Raw genomic sequence first — 19857 nt, forward strand, 5'->3', positions numbered from 1 at the left:
ATGGAGTGGGTAGCCTATCCCTTCTCCACGGGATCTTCCCAACCCAGGAATCGAACTGGCGTTTCCTGCATTGCAGGCAGATTCTTTACCCACTGAGCTGTATAGTTAACTAATTGTTAGATGGTTTGTCTGTATGCTGTGAGTACTGAGTATGAAGAGTTTGACCATTAATTTCATGTTTACCTTGTATTGTTATTTCACACCATTGGTTAATAACCTTCTTTGTTAGATGACCAGATCCTCGCCTAAAACATAGAAATATAACTCAAAGAATCTTTTCTATATTTTAATATCCTAGAAAATTTGTATTTTTCTATGTTCTAGAAGACTGGAAAAGCAATAATTTTATTTATTTATTTATTTTATTCTTATTAATTAATTTATTTTACTTTAAAACGTTGTATTGGTTTTGCCATACATTGACTTGAATCCTCCATGGGTGTACATGTGTTCCCCATCCTGAACCCCCCTCCCACTTCCCTCCCCATCCCATCCCTCTGGGTCATCCCAGTGCACCAGCCCCGAGCATCCTGTATCATGCATCGAACCTGGACTGGCGATTCGTTTCACATATGATAATTTACATGTTTCAATGCCATTCTCCCATATCATCCCACCCTTGCCCTCTGCCCCAGAGTCCAAAAGACTGTTCAATACATCTGTATTTCTCTTGCTGTCTCACGGGTTATCATTACCATCTTTCTAAATTCCATATATATGTGTTAGTATACTGTATTGGTGTTTATCTTTCTGGCTTACTTCACTCTGTATAATGGGCTCCAGTTTCATCCATCTCATTAGAACTGATTCATATGTATTCTTTTTGATGACTGAGTAATATTCCATGGTGTGTGTACCACAGCTTCCTTATCCATTTGTCTGCTGATGGGCATCTAGGTTGCTTCCATGTCCTGGCTATTATAAACAGTGCTGCAATGAATATTGGGGTACATGTGTCTCTTTCAGATCTGGTTTCCTTGGAGTGTATGCCCAGGAGTGGGATTGCTGGGTCATATGGCAGTTCTATTTCCAGTTTTTTAAGGAATCTCCACACTGCTCTCCATAGAGGCTGTACTAGTTTGCATTCCCACCAACAGTGTAAGAGGATTCCCTTTTCTCCACACCCTCTCCAGCATTTATTGCTTGTAGACTTTTGGATAGCAGCCATTCTGACTGGTGTGTAATGGTACCTCATTGTGGTTTTGATTTGCATTTCTCTGATAATGAGTGATGTTGAGCATCTTTTCATGTGTTTGTTAGCCATCTGTATGTCTTCTTTGGAGAAATGTCTGTTTAGTTCTTTAGCCCACTTTTTTATTGGGTCTTTTATTTTTCTGGAATTGAGCTGCAGGTGTTGCTTGTGTATTTTTGAGATTGATTCTTTGTCTGTTGCTTCATTTGCTATTATTTTCTTCCATTCTGAAGGCTGTCTTTTCACCTTGTGTATAGTTTCCTTTGTTGTGCAGAAGCTTTTAATTTTAATTAGGTCCCATTTGTTTATTTTTGCTTTTATGGAAAAGCAATAATTTTAAAATCTACACTATAAAAGAAGTGAAATATACAGCAAGTTTATTGTATACTTTTTTCTTTTTTAAAAAGTTGCTTTTACACTCTCAAGAAATGTGAACAAGAAGCTAGATAAATAAGATTCATTGTGAATCTTTATACTCTATATTTTTACTTAATACTTTGGAAAGAAGTATAGGTTTTTTAATTTTTGTTACATTGTTTACTCAGTTCAAAGTCCTTTGTTAAAAATAACAGCATCGTGAAAGCACAACTGACTTTTCTGTGCCAAGTACTTTTTATCACTAACTGATTTCTTGGACTCATTTTGTGCCCAGTTTTTCGTCTTACTAGTGATTATTTTGAGTTAATTGTGAATAGTTTGGAAGTACTCATAAAACCTTTAGGGAAAGTGTACCTTACTTTCTTCAGAGCACTTTGAGATGGCTCTTTGTTTGCTGGTTAGACAGAGCTTATAACTCGGCCTCACAGGGGCATGTTGGTACATTCTTAAGCTGGAAGCTTCCCTCTAGGAAAGGGAGAAAGGAGCAAGGTCTTAACTTCAGGTCTGTTTTTACTCTCATTTTTGTTTTCAACTTCCTGTTGCCCTAACCTTCTTGTTATTGTACCATCTTTATATTTTCTATTAAATGGAGAAGAAAGGGTAGACGCAGAGGTTCTTAGATGAGTTTGTATGCCTGGGCTCATATTTTAGGGAAGTTGGCTAACTCTGTCTCAGCCTACACCTGGTGGAGATTGCAGGGACCTCTAAGATGTCAAAGTGAAAAACTTGGACATGACCCTTTAACAGCTCAGGGTAAATTGGATGCAATTAAAAACCATCTGTGAAAGCTTCTGAGACTGTCACATATTCTTTCTTTACTATTCTTTCTTGTTTTTCTCAATTAATGAATTCCTCCCCTACTTTTTTCTCTTTCTCTCTAAACCACACTTTTCTCACTTTACACCTTCTTGACATTTACTGTTTCTTTCATAAGCCTTAAAAGTATTTTATAGGTCATTTAAGTATCCTTTTGGGGGCTTCTTGGTTGTCTTTAAAATTCCCTTCTGTTGTGGAGTTGGTGATTGAGTTATTTGGTAGCAGTTTGGGAGCTCAGTCTGCCACTGATCGAATTTACCTTGGTGTTTAAGATGAACAAGGTGTCACTTCTTTTAAGACAGCTATTGTCTGAAAATGAGTACTTTTTATAAGGCTTTTAGATAATATAGGTTTTATATTCCAAATCCCTTATGGTGTTTTAGAAAACCATAGCAAGAAGTAATTTTTTCATTCCAAGATTCTAAAGGACTTTTTAAGGTAACAGTTCTCTAGCATGAGCTTTGAATGGAGAGGGGATTAATTGGACGTGTCATAAAGGAATACTGTGTACATTTTTAACTTATAAATTCCTTAGATCTATTTGTTGTACCTCATCTGTCTTTTCAGAAATTCAAAGGAAGAAAAGGTAGATTGCTGACACACATCAGTTGCATACATGTATGGATTTATAATCTTTTTCTCTGGTTGACATACATGGAGACCTAATGTTCAGCTTTAGTTAAGACCGAGGCATGACTCTATTTAGTGTCTTTATAGTTGTTGTTTAGTCGCTAAGTCTTGTCTGACTCTTTTGCGACCCCATGGACTGTAGCCTGCCAGGCTCCTCTGTCCATGGGATTCTCCAGGCAAAAATACTGGAGTAGGTTACCATTTCTTCCATCAGGTGATCTTCCTGACCCAGGGATCAAACCTGCAGTGCCTACATTGGCAGGTGGATTCCTTACCCCCGAGCTGCCAGGGAAGTACTTGGTGTCATAGTTTTATGCAGTTTGACCCACATCTTCCTTAAGTTGGGGTACTAATGAAATGGGAAAAAAAGGAAAAAATGGAACCAAGCTAAAGATTGTTTCCTGGAAACAGAAAGGAATGTTGGGAAAAAAGTAAAGTTTAGAAAATAATCTATAATTTGCAGAAGATAGGGAAGGCTATGGTAACAATAAGTGATAAATTGAAAAGTAGTTACTATCCTAAATGCTCTAAATACATTTATTAAAATGTCAAGAAGTCTAAGAAAGTGGAGATGTTATCAATGTCATGGTCGTTTCATTGGTTCTTTACTTATAAGGGGCTTTTGGCAGCTCTGATGGTCTCTGTTATCTTTGGTGGGACAGATACCTGTTGATCGTCTTTTACCATTGGCACATTTTGGACTTTGGACTTCTGGAGCTGATTTAGTGGATTTTCTATATATTTTAATTTCTTCTTTACTGTCCCCCAAACTTCTGAATTTGATTTTTGTGAATGTCAATTAATTGTGTACTTCTGATTTTCCCAGAAAAGTAAAAAGCTGTCAAAATTAACACAAGAAAAAAAAAAGAAAACTCAAATATTCTTCTAGTATAAAAGAAATTTGAGTCAATAGCTTATCTTTCCTTAAAGAGAGCATTGGGCCTAATTGATTTTATAGGTGAATTCTTTTGGTGTTCAGTTTTATAGACAAATTCTTTTCAAGAGGATAGAAGAAAGAACATGGTCCTTCTCATTTTATGGAGTTAGTGTAACTTTAAAGCCAGACAAGGACAATTCAACAAGAGAAAGCTGTAGGCCATTCTCACTCATAACCTTAGAAGCAGTTTTTTTTTTTATGGCAGACTGAAGCCAGAAATATTCAAGACCAAATTGAATTTATTCCAGGAATGGCAGATTGGTTTAACATTAGACAATCTATTAACATAATTTGTTACATTAGCTGACTAAAAAAAGAAAAACTACATAATCATCTCAGTGAATGCAGAAAGAACAGTCAAAAATTTTCAGTACCTGATACTAATGAAAAGAAGAAAGTAAACTTTGTAGCAAATTAGTAACTTCTTTTACCTGATAAGGGTTATCTACCAAAAACCTACAACAAACATTATATTTAATGGTAAGTATTGGAAGCATTACTTTTAAAATCAGAAACCAAGAAATCCACTGTGACTAATTATATTTATTGTTGGACTGGCTGTCCAAGGCAAGATAGCAAGATGACAATAAGAATTAAAAATCTATAAGGAGAAAAGAAAGGAAGTGTCATTTATTGATAAAGGGTGAAAGTGAAAGTTTCTCAGTTGTGTCCGACTCTTTGCAATCCATGGACTTCTCCATGGAATTCTCCAGGCCAGAATACTGGAGTGCGTAGCCTTTCCCTTCTCCAGAGGATGTTCCCAACCCAGGGATCAAACCCAGGTCTCCTGCAAAGGGTATGAGTTTCTATATAGAAAATTTATACATTGCTTATTAGAATTAATTGGAGGGTATAACACCACGTTATAGATAAACATCAAACACAACTGAAAATATAATTTTAAAAAATCAGTATTTACACTAGCAGTTATAGATATGTAGAAATAATCTTTAAAAAAGTCATCTGAGACCTCTTTGGAATAATTGTAAAACTTAAACTCATTAGAAGAACAATTTTAAGTGATTTTTTAGAAAGATTATATCCACAGATACATTCATTATTATCTAATTGATCTGTAGGTTGAGTTTAGCTTCAGATAGAATCCAAGTAGGTGTTTTCCTTGAAACTTGTCAAGTTGATTCTAAAATGTATGGAAGAATTAGAGCCCCAATACTACAAACAGGTCAAATGGGGCAAGGGATGATATCCTATTGATGTGAAGAGCAGCCCACGTGTGGATAACACTGGCACCGCGCATGGCTGTGCTCACAAGGCACTCAGACACAGGCTTGATAGATGTGCCCTTCCACTCACCTGCAGAGCCATGGGACTGGATCGAGGATATTCCCCTTGACTTCTCCTCCTAGCAGGTTCCTCCTGTCTTACAGTCTGCTTCCAGGGATATATAAACGGGAAGGAGTATATACATGACCAACTGTCAGTAGCTCAGAGCAAGGACTCTAGAGCCACACCGCCTGGATTTAAATCCCAGCTCCACCCCTTATTAGTTGGGTGATCTCATGGTAATTTCATCTTCTTCTGCTTCAGCTTCTTCATCTGGGATATGGGGGCAATAACTACTTTTTTGCATAATGTCATTTTTAGGATCAAATGAACTAAAACGCATAAAACTAGCAGAGCATTATCTGGTAGACAGTAATATTTCTGTTTTTCTTTCTTGTATTAAATATATTTTTTATTTGGAAGATAATTGTTTTACAATGTTGTGTTGAGCGCAGGCTGGGCTCCCTGTGTTATGTAGCAGGGTCTCACTGCCTCTCTCTTTTACACATGGTAGTGTATATATATCAGTGCTACTCTCTCTGTTCCTCGACTCTTTCCTTCCCCCACTCTGTGTTTTTATTTCTTTACACCGTTATTCTTTTGCTCAAAAAGCTTTCATCACTGTGTCATTTTATGGCCCTCTTTTGCATCAGGTTTAATTCAATGTTAAATTACTGGTGTTCAAACAATATGTTCCTTAAGTGCTAAAAACAATGGCTAGTGGGTTTATTTGACAAATGAATACAGAAACTTCTTTAAAAGCTGGGGGTTTAAAGAACTGTTGGGCCAAAGATCAGTTTAGTGGTGGGGAGGGGGGAGATATTTGTCAGTGAGATACCAGTACAGTGGGAATAGGTACTCAACCAATCTAAATACAGAGACAGGGTGCTTGAAGGAACCTAAGAAAATCAGTCCTGCCTGAAGACTCATAATGTAGGATTTTCTCTGAGATTTGAAGAATGAAGAAAAAGTGTCCTGGGCATGTAAGCAGAGAAGCCAGGGCTGATATGACAAGAATTCCATTAATAGGAAATAGGTAGTTAATGACCTTTACAAGGTTGGGGCAATAGGATGTGTGTTGATGGAAAGACACCGTCAGACAGAGGCGAAGAATTTAGTTTCATTAATGGTAAATGATACAGGTACTTATGGACACAAATAAGTCAGGTGATGACACAGCAGGCTGTCACATAGAGGTATAGTTTTGCCTTTTCTGTTGGAGTCATGCCGCTGTGGATTGACATCAGGTGTGTGAGTACACCCTTTGCCTTCCTCCTGATCCCAGCTTCCTCCTGAGAGCTGGCTCCCTGCCCACTTAGAGGTCCTCTGGAGACTGGCTCCAGGTCTGTCTGCAAGCAGCAACTAGTGGCTGGTACAGTAAGTCCCCTACAGACAAACCTTCAAGTTACAAATTTTCAAAGATGCGAACTTGTGCTCACATGTCCAGTCCTGTAAGTTGGTTCATGTGTCTGGCTTACATTGTCATGTGGGTGCATCCTCTTCAAATGGTTGTGCTTTTGTGTACTTTACCGTAGAGAGTACAGTAGTGTATTTTTATATTAAGCCCAGCATGTCTGGAAGCAAGAGTGAAAGCAATGATGTAGCTGGTACACTACTACCCAGACATCACTGGATCATTTTTCCAAGAGGGTAGATAGAATTGAATCCAGCAAGAAATCTGAACCTATTCCATCAACATCAGGCATGAGTGAAATTGCAGCTTGCCCTCCATCTCCTATTGCTGATGATCCGTCAGCTCTCCCATCTCCCACCTCATCTTTTTCCCCCAGTCAGTAACTCTTTGTGCCTGTTCACTCGATGCCAGCCCCTGTGTGCCAGCTACTGTACTGTACTGCTAGACTTTTCAAGGTGCTGTAGTGTAAGATTAAAATATTTTTCTTTTTATGTATTATTTGTGTGCAATTTTAAACCAGTTATTACAGTATAGCACTATATAGCTGGTTGTGTTAGTTGGGTACCTAGGCTAACTTTATTGGACTTAACGAACAAATTGGACTTATACACACACTCTCAGAATGATGCTCATTCATATGTAGGGGACTTGCTATATAAGTAAAGCATGATACACTTCTGAGTGGTGTTTACTGTGAGACGGCGTGAGGTGAAGGTCACTTTCCAGAAGCATTCCTCATCAGGTCAAGTACCAGCCCATCTAGGTCTGTTCATAAAACTCCTTCTCTACCCTTGAAGCAGAAGCTTGGTCCTCAAGTCTCTCCTATCATTTAAATGATGTAGTTAAGTGTTAAATGTTAGTTTCTCGGATGTGTCCAGCTCTTCGCGACCCCATGGACAGTAGCCCACCAGGCTCCTCTGTCCATGGAATTTTCCAGGCGTGAATACTGGAATGTGTTGCATTACCTTCTCCAGGGGATCTTCCTGACCCAGGGATCAAACCTGGGTCTCCTGCACTGCAGGCAGATTCTTTGCCATCTGAGTCATGAGAGAAGCCCTTAAACGATGTAACTAGCAACTTATTCTGAAACTTACTCCTCATGGACTGTAGCCCACTAGGCTCCTCTGTCAATGGAATTTTCCAGGCAAGAATACTGGAGTGGGTTGCCATTTCCTACTCCAGGGGATCTTCCCCACCCAGGGATCAAACCCCAAGTCTTCTGCATTGGCAGGCAGATTCTTTACCACTGCGCCACCTGAGAAGCCGTATTGAATTTTAATGTGGAACATGACCTAAATGTCTAAATTTACATTTGTTATATCTTGTCTTATTCTTTTTAGCAGAATGTGAATTTTACACACCACAATGAAGTAGATTTAAAAAAAAAAAAAGAGGATGTAAACCCATTTAAAGGGAAGAAATTTATTGAAATTGTAGGCAGTCTATCCAGATGGAATTGTGTCCAGATGTGCTTTGGACACACTTATTGCTATAAATGTGCCTTCACATAAAAACAAACTTTAAAAGATATAGAAATCCTTCTTAAAGTAAAATCATAGACTACCTTATACTTCATTCAGTTTAATTTAAAACTTTGTGAATGACAAATACTGAAAAGGTCTCTACAATTGCAATGTAAAGGATGATTCCTAGCCTCACAAAAGTTTGCAGTCTAATGAGAAGTAAAACACATTAATTATATAACATAAAATAAAATAAAATGATCAAAATTGAAAAAGATTACACTAAATTCTAAAGTTCGTGAAGCAATGACTATTCCTTATCATATTAGTTCCTATGCTCCTAACCGTGTATGTGTATCATTTTAGTTTTATGCTGTTGGGATTTTCCTGTGTGTGTCTTTTGTTTCCTATTGTTCCCCGCCCCCCCCCCCCCCCCCCCCGCCCCATTAGCATTATATCATGATGTCTTATATTCTTATGTTCAAAAATGTTTAATGACTATAAGGTGTTCCACTATATAAAAATAATGTAAACCTTCTGTTTGACAATTTACTTTGTCCATCACTTCAAGCCTGAGCAAAATGAAAGCAGAATTTTGCTAATGTTTATTTTTGACATAAAATGTATTCAGATATCTTTTCTACTATATACATCAAAGTTCCCTACCTTTGATCATTACATTGTATTTCAACAATAAAGTTAAATACTTTATACATATAATTGTTAAACAGTACTGTTCATATCAAGTGACAAAAATAGATAGGTTTTCTTATTTACTAATTTAGCTTGCCATTCATATATATATATGTATGTGTGTATGTATATATATATATATATATGCATACTTACATGACTTTTGTAATTTTACTCAAACTAAATAACATAACTTGTTTTATATCTGCTATTATTTATTATAATATTATTTTATTACTTGTTTTTTATTTTTTATTTTATTATTATTAAAATATTTCCTATTGATTAGTTTTTGGTCTATTATTAAAAATATGGGCTTCCCGGAGAGCTCAGTTGGTAAAGAATATGCCTGCAATGCAGGACACCCTGGTTCGATTTCTGGGTCAGGAAGATTCACTAGAGAAGGGATAGGCTACCCCCTCCAGTATTCTTTTGGACCTCCCTGTGGCTCAGCCAGTAAAGAATCCACCTGCAATGTGGGAGACCTGGGTTTGATCCCTGGGTTGGGAAGATCTGCTGGAGAAGGGAAAGGCTACCCACTCCAGTATTCCAGCCTGGAGAATTCCATGAACTATACAGTCCATGGGATCACAAAGAGTTGGACACAACTGAGAGGCTTCCACTTCATTAAAAATATGGATCTTTGACAGTAAATTTGAAAAGTAAGAATATGTTTGGCCTACTATTTTTGTCTGTTTTTGGTAGCCTCATCATTAATTTGATGACATTATTTCTCTGAAATATTTACTTGTCATATATCATTGGCCTTTAGTTATTTTATTTAGCAAGGAAGTAGAATTATTCTGTATTTTATCCTGTCATTTTTTTTCATCTATAAGACACAGCTCGGAATGTTTCATTGGAATGAAGTGAAGAGGGCATGCATGTGTGATCAATCACTTTAGTCATGTTTGACTCTTTGTGACAACATGGATTGTAGCCTGCCACTCCTTTGTCCATGGGAGTCTCCAGGCAAGAATACTCCAGTGGGTTTCCATGCCCTCTTCCAGGCTATCTCACCAACCCAGGGGTCGAACCTGAGTCTCTTGCATTTCCTGCATTGCAGCAGATTCTTTACCCACTGAGTCACCTGGGAAGCCTGCGAAGAGCACATTTAAAAAAAATATGTAAAGCTCCCACCACAATATCTGACATATTGTAGGTGCAGAAGTGACCACTCATTCTCTTTCCTTTCTGTCTGTAGTATAAGGTCAACCATAAACTGGAGAAGATTCTATAAGGAAAAATGCTCTGTCAGTTGGAACCTTTTAAAGACTGAAAATATTTGTCAAGGATGTTGCTCCCATCAGGCAAGTTGCTGGACTAGAGTGACTAATAAGGTTTCCTACATATTCTGTAACTTCAAGGTTCTGAAACAGTCAAAGTAACTTCACTAGGTAGTACAGTCCCAGTTGAGGATAATTTAGTTTGACAGTTAAATCATAAAACAGATGTTAAAGCATTTACAAACCTCAAGGAGCTCCTTTTTAATTGAGAGTCCAATCATCTTAAGAACTTAAGCTATTCTTGTCTTAGAGTTTCCTTGAATTATAATAATTTAATTTGTTTATAAAAGTAATTCTGGTTCTGTATCCTTAGGAGACAAAATATTCAATGAAACTCAAACATAAACCAGTTATTTTTTTTTCTCATTTTACATTAGGGTTTTTTTTTTTTTTCCGCATTACATAGTCATTATTCTGACTTTTTACAGGGATAAAAATATACTTCTTTCCATTAAAACTTAACTTCCCAACAACCACTAGGTTCACATCATATAATTATATGTAGGGTAACAGCATAAGCAAATGTGTATATGATGTCCATCCTTCATGCAGTTCAACTTCCCTTGTCATTAAAGGAGAAAATCATGAAATCAAGATAACTTTCCACAAAGAGCTCTGAAACTGCTTCATAGCACCGACTTTTGTCTTGTGATTTCTGCTTTCTTTGCCTAGTTCTGGCAGAAGTGACAGGAAAGTGATCGTACTGGCTTTAATCCCTCAGTGGCTAGCTGTTGTTTCTCTGCCTCCTGGGTGCAGATTGGGTTACAGAAAGCCATGCACAAACCCCTCTGCCCTTGGATCGCAGGGGACAGCAGAAACCATTTAGGAGCAGGTAACAGTGTGGCTTCTATTCTGCTTGTTTTTCCCCTGTTCTCAGTTGGATCAAATCAGGCTTCCCAGAAGAGAGGCTTGGAATGGGGTTTAGAATTATAGCAGCATTTCTCAGAAGATGAAGATGATTTACCCTGTCACCCTTTGACTTTAGGCCCTCTTTCTGGGCTTGCTCTAATGCTTTAAAACATTTTCCTTCAGGTCCTTTCAGCCTTCCTTGAGCTGTCGGGCTCCAAAGTGGCCTTCCCTCTGGGCCTGGGCTTCTCCCACACCCTGGGGGTCTCTGCGGCTTCTCCCTCCACCCTCCAGGTGGGCAGACGTGACCTAGAATTGGAAGAGTCTTGTTTGCTTTTCCATTGCCGCCATAACTAATGACCCCAAATCTAGGAGCTTAAAACAACAGATATTTCTTATTTTTCACTTTATAGGCCTGGAGTCCCACATGAGTCTCACGGGGCTCACACCCAGGTGTCAGCAGGACCTCGTTCCTTTCTGGAGGATTCTTTAGGGCTCACATTTGTTTTTCCAGCTCCCGGATTCTACTTGCACTCCTTGGATTGTGGCGATGTCTCCCTCTGGAATCGCATTGCCACCTCACTCACCACAATTGGGGAAGGTTCTCCAAATTGAAGAAAGTGAAAGTGAAGTCACACAGTCATGTCCCACTCTTTGCGACGTGGACTTTAGCCTATCAGGCTCCTCCATCCATGGGATTTTCCAGGCAAGATACTGGAGTGCGTTGCCATTTCCTTCTCCAGGGGATCTTCCCAACCCAGGGATTGAACCCAGGTCTCCTGCTTTGCAGACAGATGCTTTACCGTCTGAGCCACCACGGAAGCCCAATTTATGTAATTCGAAGGGACCCCACCCCTGGATTACGCCTTCACAACTTAGGTCTGGAACCACTTCTGCCAGGTCCTTCATGCTGTTTAAGGGAACATAGAGTTGCTGAGTTCTAGGATGTGGGCATTTGTCAGAACAGTTATTCTTCCTGCCTTGACCTCCTCCTTTTTGTTAGGGGCCCCACAAGGCTGGGAACTTGAAGGAGAGACTCCCTGTCTCCCTTCCCCCTCCCCACAGTGAGCCAGGATGTAGTCTCCCTCAAAGCCCCAAACAGTGCATCTGGCTCCAGACCAGGGCTTCTCGGTCTGCCTGTTTCCTTTCTGTTCCACAGGAGGCTGGAGTTTTGGCTCTCTCCCTCTGCATTCCTCCGGCAGCTCTAGATCTTGTTGGAGCTCTTCCTGCAGCTTTCCTCACCTTCCCACATCGGGCACACACTCTGTCCTCTATGGACAGGGCAGTAGTGTCCCAGCAGTGGGGGCATTTGGGCAGCAGTCCACAACCCCGCCAGCCCCTGCTCCTTCCCAATGCAGCTTTGCTCTTTTAAAGGGCAGTTTGGAGTTCCTAAAACCCAGATGAGGCATTTAAACAGTTCATCATTCAAATGTGCTGTGCTCAGTCACTTCGGCTGTGTCCAACCCTGTGCAATCCTATGGACCGTAGCCCGCCAGGCTCCTCTGTCTGTGGGATTCTCCAGGCAAGAATACTGGAGTGGGTTGCCATGCCCTTCTGCAGGGGATCTTCCCAGCCCAGGGATTGAACCTGCGTCTCTTATATCTCTTGAATTGGCAGGTGGGTTCTTTACCACTGGAGATAATCAGAGAAAAGAGGCGGTCCCTGACCTCAAGAAGCTAACAGTGTAAGAGTGAGATATGCAGTGTGATCATTGCTGTGTACAGGATGGATATGTGTGCATGTGAGTTTATACATATGTGTGTGTTATAATGGGAGTTCAGGAAAGGTAAGCCCTCAGGTTCCCCTGGGGGATTCAAGTAACGGACAGCCAATAGCATGACCATCCTAACCAGAGAAGTCTTCTTCTCTCAGTCTTTATGGAAAGAGTTCTGCTTGTGGAATTTTCACTGGAGAAAATTACAAGTCACAACCTGTATTTTTCTTCTCTTTCTCTCACCCCTTGTTTTTAGGGGGAATCATTAGGAAATCAGAATACTGGCTGACACCTTGCTAAGAGTATGATCTTGCACACATTTCTTTTCCCTCCTGTTTTCCCACTGGTGGTACCCAGGCCACCACATTGTAATGTTTGAATGAGTTCATAATGTTGAACTTTTAGAATGGCATACAGCATGCAGAAAACATTCAGTAATGTTATTGTAAAGTATTGCTGTCACCATTTATCATCATGATCTCTTTTGAATCACTTTCCTGCCATAATCATATGGAAGAAATGTCTTGATTCAGGCCAGATCTTCTCTTATTTATGGTTCAGGAGTTATCCTCTAGGATGTCTAAGGCAACTTGTAGTCCTATGGTTATATTACGTAAGTGGGTGTGTAATGGAGCCATGTGGATACCACTTCCAAATGAGGGGTTGTGTTTGTTTAGGAGTCAGACATGACTGAGCAGCTGAAGAAATTGTTAATTTTCTCTAAGATCATTTATACTGCTCAATTTATATTAGAAAGTTGACTTCACATTTTTTTTCCTTTAAATTATGTAATTATTATTTTTAAGAGATAATGAGGATGATCTTTTAAAAGACACTGAGTTTTACTCTAAGCTATATAATTATCATCATAACTAAAAGTGATTTTTGAAGTAACTTCTTTTAAAATATTAATAGACAAAGTTGTAGAATCAGGTTTTGAGGGGGTTATCAGCCATATGTTGTATTTGCTTATAAATCTTTAATGAAATAGAAAACATTGTATAAATGTTGCTGAATGTAGATATTGCCAAATTTAAGAGGTACTAAATATGAATACTTTCTCCTTACTCTTCAATGAACAAAATGAAATCTAAGTCATATCAAAGTGAACACGTTTGTTTTTTTAATAGGGAAAGCTTGAATTCAACTTTTATAAAATGATTATAAATGAGTCAGTCCTTGTTTCTTCCAAATTTGATAGAGTATGTTAATCTTTTAAAATTTAAATATTACAGTATCATATTGTGACTAGTGGCATGTATGTCTTTATATAATTTTCTTCCAGCCTCTTCCTTCATAATGTCTATAAATATTTTCTTATAACATTTGTACCTATGCAAGAATGACTATATTTTTGAAATATTAATCAAAATATAATGCCTTCTCAGAGAGCATTTCTTTGGCCACTGATTCAAGTAAACCTTCTATACTCACAAAAATGAGATATTTTCTCATTGTTCCTGGAATAAGGACCCCCCAAAAAGTATGTAACTTATAGAAATCTAGTAAAAATACCAAGGCACACAATACCTACAGGATAGAGTCTATTGTGACCTAAGTAAGTTTACATTGTGAAAGTGGCAACATTTTAACATAAAAAATTAGACAATACACAGTTGATCCTTGAACAATGCAGGATAAAAAATTAGACAATACACAGTTGATCCTTGAACAATGCAGGATAAAAAATTAGACAATACACAGTTGATCCTTGAACAATGCAGGGGTTAGGTGCGCTGCCCCTCTGCATATAACTTAGAGCTGGCCCTCCATATCCATGGGTCTCCTCTCTCTCTGTGGCTCCGCATCAGGGTATGTGTAGTTCCATAGTTTTTATTATTTAAAACTGCATATAAGTAGACCCAAACAGTTCAAACCCCTGTTATTCGAGGGTCAGCTGTAGCTAAACTAGGGCAGACAGCCTTTCCCGCACCATGGGCAGCACTCTTGGTAGGAGTTACCTGGAGTATGGGCTGAGAAGGTTCCCAGGCTCAGAGAAGAAAGGTGGGAGGATCCGTTAGTGACATCCACCATGGGTGTGGACTGTTAGCCCTGGATGGGGAGCAGCACGTGTTTTCCACCCTTAAATGAGTAGGTGGGAAGGGAAGCAGAGAACAGTAGCCCTCTCATCTTCATCTTCTGATTTATAACTTGGGATCTTTCCCCAATTCTGCTGGATGATGCCCTTTCCTTTAAAACCCTGCTTTGTAGGCACAGCCTTCCTCAAGGAAGATGCGCTGAACAGGATCCCTGGGAAATGAGCTGTCATGACAATTTAAATCTACCAGGAAGTAGATGGGTTGCCATCCTTGTGGTTGTGAGAATGATGTTAGATTCCTCATATGCTCTTTTCAGATCTAAGAATTTTTGTATTTTTCATTAACATGCCCATAATTGACTGAATCCTCTGAAACTTTCTGAGAACCCCACTTGCCTATATTTTAAAGAAGGGGTCACACTTAAACAAAGAATAGTTCTTTATTCTGATGGAGTATCATCCTTAATGTATCTCAAGAAATAGGAAACTAATGTCTAATATCCCTGGGAAATGTACAACATGCAGTAGAAATTAAAACATAAGGTGTTTCTCTCCTGATTTTCTGCCCCTCTGTACTACCAGTAACATTTTATAAAAATATAGTTACATCTGGGGTTTCCAGTAGGAAAAGAACAGTCATGAAATCAAATGTATCTTCTCACCTTATATATATATTATATAGTATTTTGGTGAACATTGAATTTTAAATAAGCTCAGTGGATATTTACATGAAGTGGACCACGTGTGGTGGGCAATAGGGAGCCGGTGATGGAAAGAAAATGGTACCTGCCTTGGGGAGCATTTATTTGTGAGCAGAGGCCTCCAGTTTGGATCATCACTGTAAAGCAGGTACATTAAAGCAGGTATATATACATTAATTAGCACCTACAAAGCAAGTACTTATGTAGAATACTACGATCATTTATCTTTTGTTTACTATAAAGCTATCATCCTCAAGTGCCATGAAAGCCAGCCTGTGGTGTATGTGTTCTGAACAAAAGTGGATCCATTAGGATTTTAGGATCTGCCTAGCCATCTTTAGCTAGAGAACACTTTGGCCTAGTGACTTGTATTTGTGTGGAAATGAAAACCAGAGTTATTGGGAAATATAGTCACAAAGGGAGGACTTTAAAATTGCAAAAATAGCATGAATCAAGAAGAGTATAAAACCATAATTTCTCCATCATTACCAATAAACATTTATGGGGGCTCCCCAGCATGACTGTTCTGGATTTTACATCTTGGGCTAGACTTTCCTTTGCCTTTTGTTCTTGCTGTCCTGTAGTTGCCCAAAATGTTCTCTGTTAATTTGCCAATGACATTTAAAAAATATAGGCCAGTGTGTCTATGGGTTTTAAAAAAATTAAAACTAATTTTGGTGAATCTATAACAATTTATAGACGAGTGTAACAATTAAGGCCTCAGGCTCTTGAATTAGACAAAGTTGGTTTCGAATATTGTTTCTGCCACATGCAAACTTGGACCACACGCCTGCCTTTCTAAACTTCAGTTTTCTCATCTCTAAAATGAGAAAATGAAGCTTCTTCCTACTTATAGGGTTCATGAGGATTAATGAGGTAATGCAAGTCACATACTTAATTCTTCTCCTGTTATATGCTCATAATATTATTAATGTTTTTTTATCTATAGAAACACAACTTCTTATTTTCTCTTCTGCTAGTAATGCTTTTTGAGTTATTGTGTTATGTGCAAACACATAATACAAATTGATCTCTCTTTTTTAGAATGATCATTTTTTTCTCTGAAATTGCACAAAAAAGTGATAAATTCTGTTACTTCACATTTTCTTTTAACACACACACCACCTCCCAACACAAATTTTAAGGCACTGAGACACCTTAGAGAGATTTTCTTAATCAGAATTTAACAAGTGGGTTTATATAGAGACATATTGTAAAGTGTTTTAAAGTAAAGAGAAAGTTGTCAATAGTTTTGTACACAGCTATTTTTCTTCTTTCCCCTTCAGAATTCCCCTAACACATACTTTCTCAAAAACATCTTTTATCTTTAAATTCTCACAGTTTGGCCACCATACTCACTTCTACATGCCTAGAGTTCTTTCCTGCACGTCGATTTTGCTACTCCTCTGTTTCCAACTTTATGAAATCTTATTCATGAGAAACATATTATTTCTCTTATTTGGTGACTATTTTCCCCACCAGGTCAGCTTTAAGTAGAGACAGCAGAGGAAAAACTTGATTTCAGTGATTCAGAGGTTATTTGTACCAGCCATTTAGTAGTGCGCTGATTCTCAATCCTAGCTAAACGTTAGAATCTCCAGGGTTTAAAAAAAAAAAATCCTGATGTAAATGGAGAGAGATCCCATAATACCCTGGCCTTATCCCAGAATAATTAAATCAGGGCTTTGGGACAGGAGTGGAATGAGACATCTGTATTTATAGCTTTCCAAGTGATTTTAGTGTTCAGTCAGTGAGACCTGCTCTAGGAGAGGGTTCTGTGAGGCCCGATTAGGTTGGAGTCGTCACAGGAGCAAGTGAACCGGCAGAAAACCATGGCAAGAAATGTGGGCCGCCATGCTGATATGTTTTGGTGGAGAAGGGAAGAAGAGGGATGGGTCTGTACCTCAAGGATCTCCAGCAGGAAATACAGCATCTTCATACCAGGAATGGGGCTTCCCAGGGGGTGTAGTGGTCAAGAATCCGCCTGCCAATGCAGGAGATGGAAGAGATATAGGTTCGATCCCTGGGTTGGGAAGATCCCATGGAGGAGGACATGGCCACCCACTCCAGTATTCTTGCCTGAAAAAGTCCCATGGACAGAGGAGCTTGGTGGGCTACAGTCTGTGAGGTTAGAGTCGGACATGACTGAGCAATTGATTGCTCGTGTCAGGGATAACCCACTAGCCTGTCTGTGCTTGCATATATAGCAGTGAGGCTCCGCCGCTTCCCTAGGGCAGGGAGCCAACCATTTAGGGGTTGGAGGTACACCAGTAGTTTGTGAAAGCTTCTAGATAATTTTTTTTTTTTTTTTTTTAAATTTTTATTAGTTGGAGGCTAATTACTTTACATCATTACAGTAGTTTTTGTTATACATTGATATGAATTAGCCATGGATTTACATGTATTCCCCATCCCAGTCCCCCCTCCCACCTCCTTCTCCACCCGATCCCTCTGGGTCTTCCCAGTGCACCAGGCCCGAGCACTTGTCTCATGCACCCAACCTGAGCTGGTTATCCGTTTCACCCTAGATAATACACATGTTTCAATGCTGTTCTCCTGAAACATCCCACCCTTGCCTTCCCCCAGAGTCCACAAGTCTGTTCCATACATTTAATACACCTGCCCCTTCCTCACTTCCCTCCTTTCTCTCCCTTTCCTTCTCTCTCCAGCCTCCCCTCCTGCCTTTGGCTATCTTTCCATTTTCTTTTACATCAGATAGGAGGGGCCTGGGTACCAGATGCATGATCTCAGAGTCAGCTTCCCTCTTGGTGGTCGAAGATCTGTAACAATTCCAAGCAAGAGTTCTAGATTCAGCCCTATTAGATCATAAAGGTCACACTTCCTGAACCAGTGACTGAAAGTCAGGGAATGGAATATGCCCATTTGCTAAGTCAGTGGAGACTCCCTTTAGCTGGAGGAAATGTCAGCTTCCTGCCAAATACGTGGGAGGGTGTAGGAAGAGTGGAACCCTGCAAGGAATCCAGATATTATTTTTATTATTTAAGAATAGAACCTGTAGAAACGTTGTTGTTTTTGAGTTTTTAGAAGTATTTGTTTATTTAATTATTTAGCTACCTTGGGTCTTAGCTGCGGCCTGTGGGAATCTAGTTTCTTGACTAGGTTGGAACCTGGGCTCCCTGCACTGGAAGTGTGGAGTCTTAGCCACCGGATCACCAGGGAAGTCCCTGAAATTACGAGAAGAAGGAAAGATGGCCATGGGTGCTCCTAGAAAGCCAGTACTGCCCACTACAGACATAGAAGTCACGGTGATTCAGTATAATGAATTTACATATGTAAATTGCTGATAATTTTTGGGGGGACATTTTGAATAGCATACAGAAAATACTACAGTGTTAACTAGAACTTGTCACCATTTATCCAACCTGTGTTTGTGTGTGTGTGTGTGTGTGCGTGTACTTCTGTGCAGTTTTATCCTATATGCAGACTTGAATAGACATCACCACATCCATCATGATACCCTTTCCCCGTCCCCAATTTACTGGCAATGACCAAGCTTTTCTCCATCTGTACAGTTTTGTCAGTTCAAGGCTTATATAAATGGAATTGAGACCTGACTTTTTTTGTTTATTATCATGCCCTTGACCTGCATCCCTGTTGTGTATGTCAATAGTTCATTCCTATTTATGACTAATTAGTTTTTCATGGTGAAGTGAAGTTGCTCGATCATGTAAGACTCTGCGATCCCGTTGGCTGTAGCCTACCAGGAGCCTCCATCCATGGAATTTTCCAGGCAGGAGTATTGGAGTGCATTGCCATTTCCTTCTCCAGGGAATCTTCCTGACCCAAGGATCAAACCCAGGTCTCCCGCATTGCAGGCAGACGCTTTACCCTCTGAGCCATCAGGGAAACAGATACGATTGTACCACAATTTTTAAACCATTCTTCCACTGAAGAACACTTGAGTTTTTTTCAGTTTTTGCTACTATGAAAAAACTGTTGTGAATATTTGCATACACATTTTTGTTTGGAGGTAAGTTTTCACTTATGTGAGATAGACCCAAGAGTGCAATTGCTGGGTTAGATGGTAAGTTTAGTTTCATAAAAAACTGCCAAACTGTCTTCCAGAGTGGCTGTGCTATTTTCTTTCCACTACTGATGTCTTTGAGATTCCATATCATCACTAGGGTTTGGTGTTGCCTCCCCCCCTTTTTTTCTGTTCAGATAAGTGTGTAGTGATACATCATGGTGGTTATAATTTTCATTTCCCCAATACCTAATATGTTGAACATCTTTTCATGTATTTATCTATCTATCCACCTCCCCTTTAATGAAATGTCTGCTGTTCCTGTCTTTTGCCTACTGTCTGATTGAATCATTTCTTTTTTCACTGTTGATTTTTGAGAGGTGTTTACATCTCCTGTGTATAAGACCTCTCTCAGATATCGTACTCAGCTGATATTTGCTTCTAGCCTGTCCTGTACCTACATTGACTAAATCTGTAACA

General features: G+C 39.2%; 1 protein-coding gene and 1 long non-coding RNA gene across 4 annotated transcripts in view; one reads left to right on the forward strand and one right to left on the reverse strand.

The window, feature by feature from the left end:
- The window catches only part of BCKDHB (branched chain keto acid dehydrogenase E1 subunit beta), a 271343-nt gene that overhangs the window by 231935 nt on the left and 19551 nt on the right, over positions 1 to 19857 (forward strand). The gene's annotated exons all lie outside the window — the stretch shown is intronic.
- Positions 17090 to 18193, reverse strand: LOC110140752 (uncharacterized). The gene is made up of 2 exons (XR_002314832.2): positions 18127 to 18193; positions 17090 to 17376 (listed from the first exon to the last, which is right to left on the reverse strand). It is a non-coding gene; the product is annotated as an uncharacterized lncRNA (long non-coding RNA).

This window comes from Odocoileus virginianus, chromosome 19 (genome assembly GCF_023699985.2).
Source record: "Odocoileus virginianus isolate 20LAN1187 ecotype Illinois chromosome 19, Ovbor_1.2, whole genome shotgun sequence".
NCBI lineage: Eukaryota > Metazoa > Chordata > Mammalia > Artiodactyla > Cervidae > Odocoileus > Odocoileus virginianus.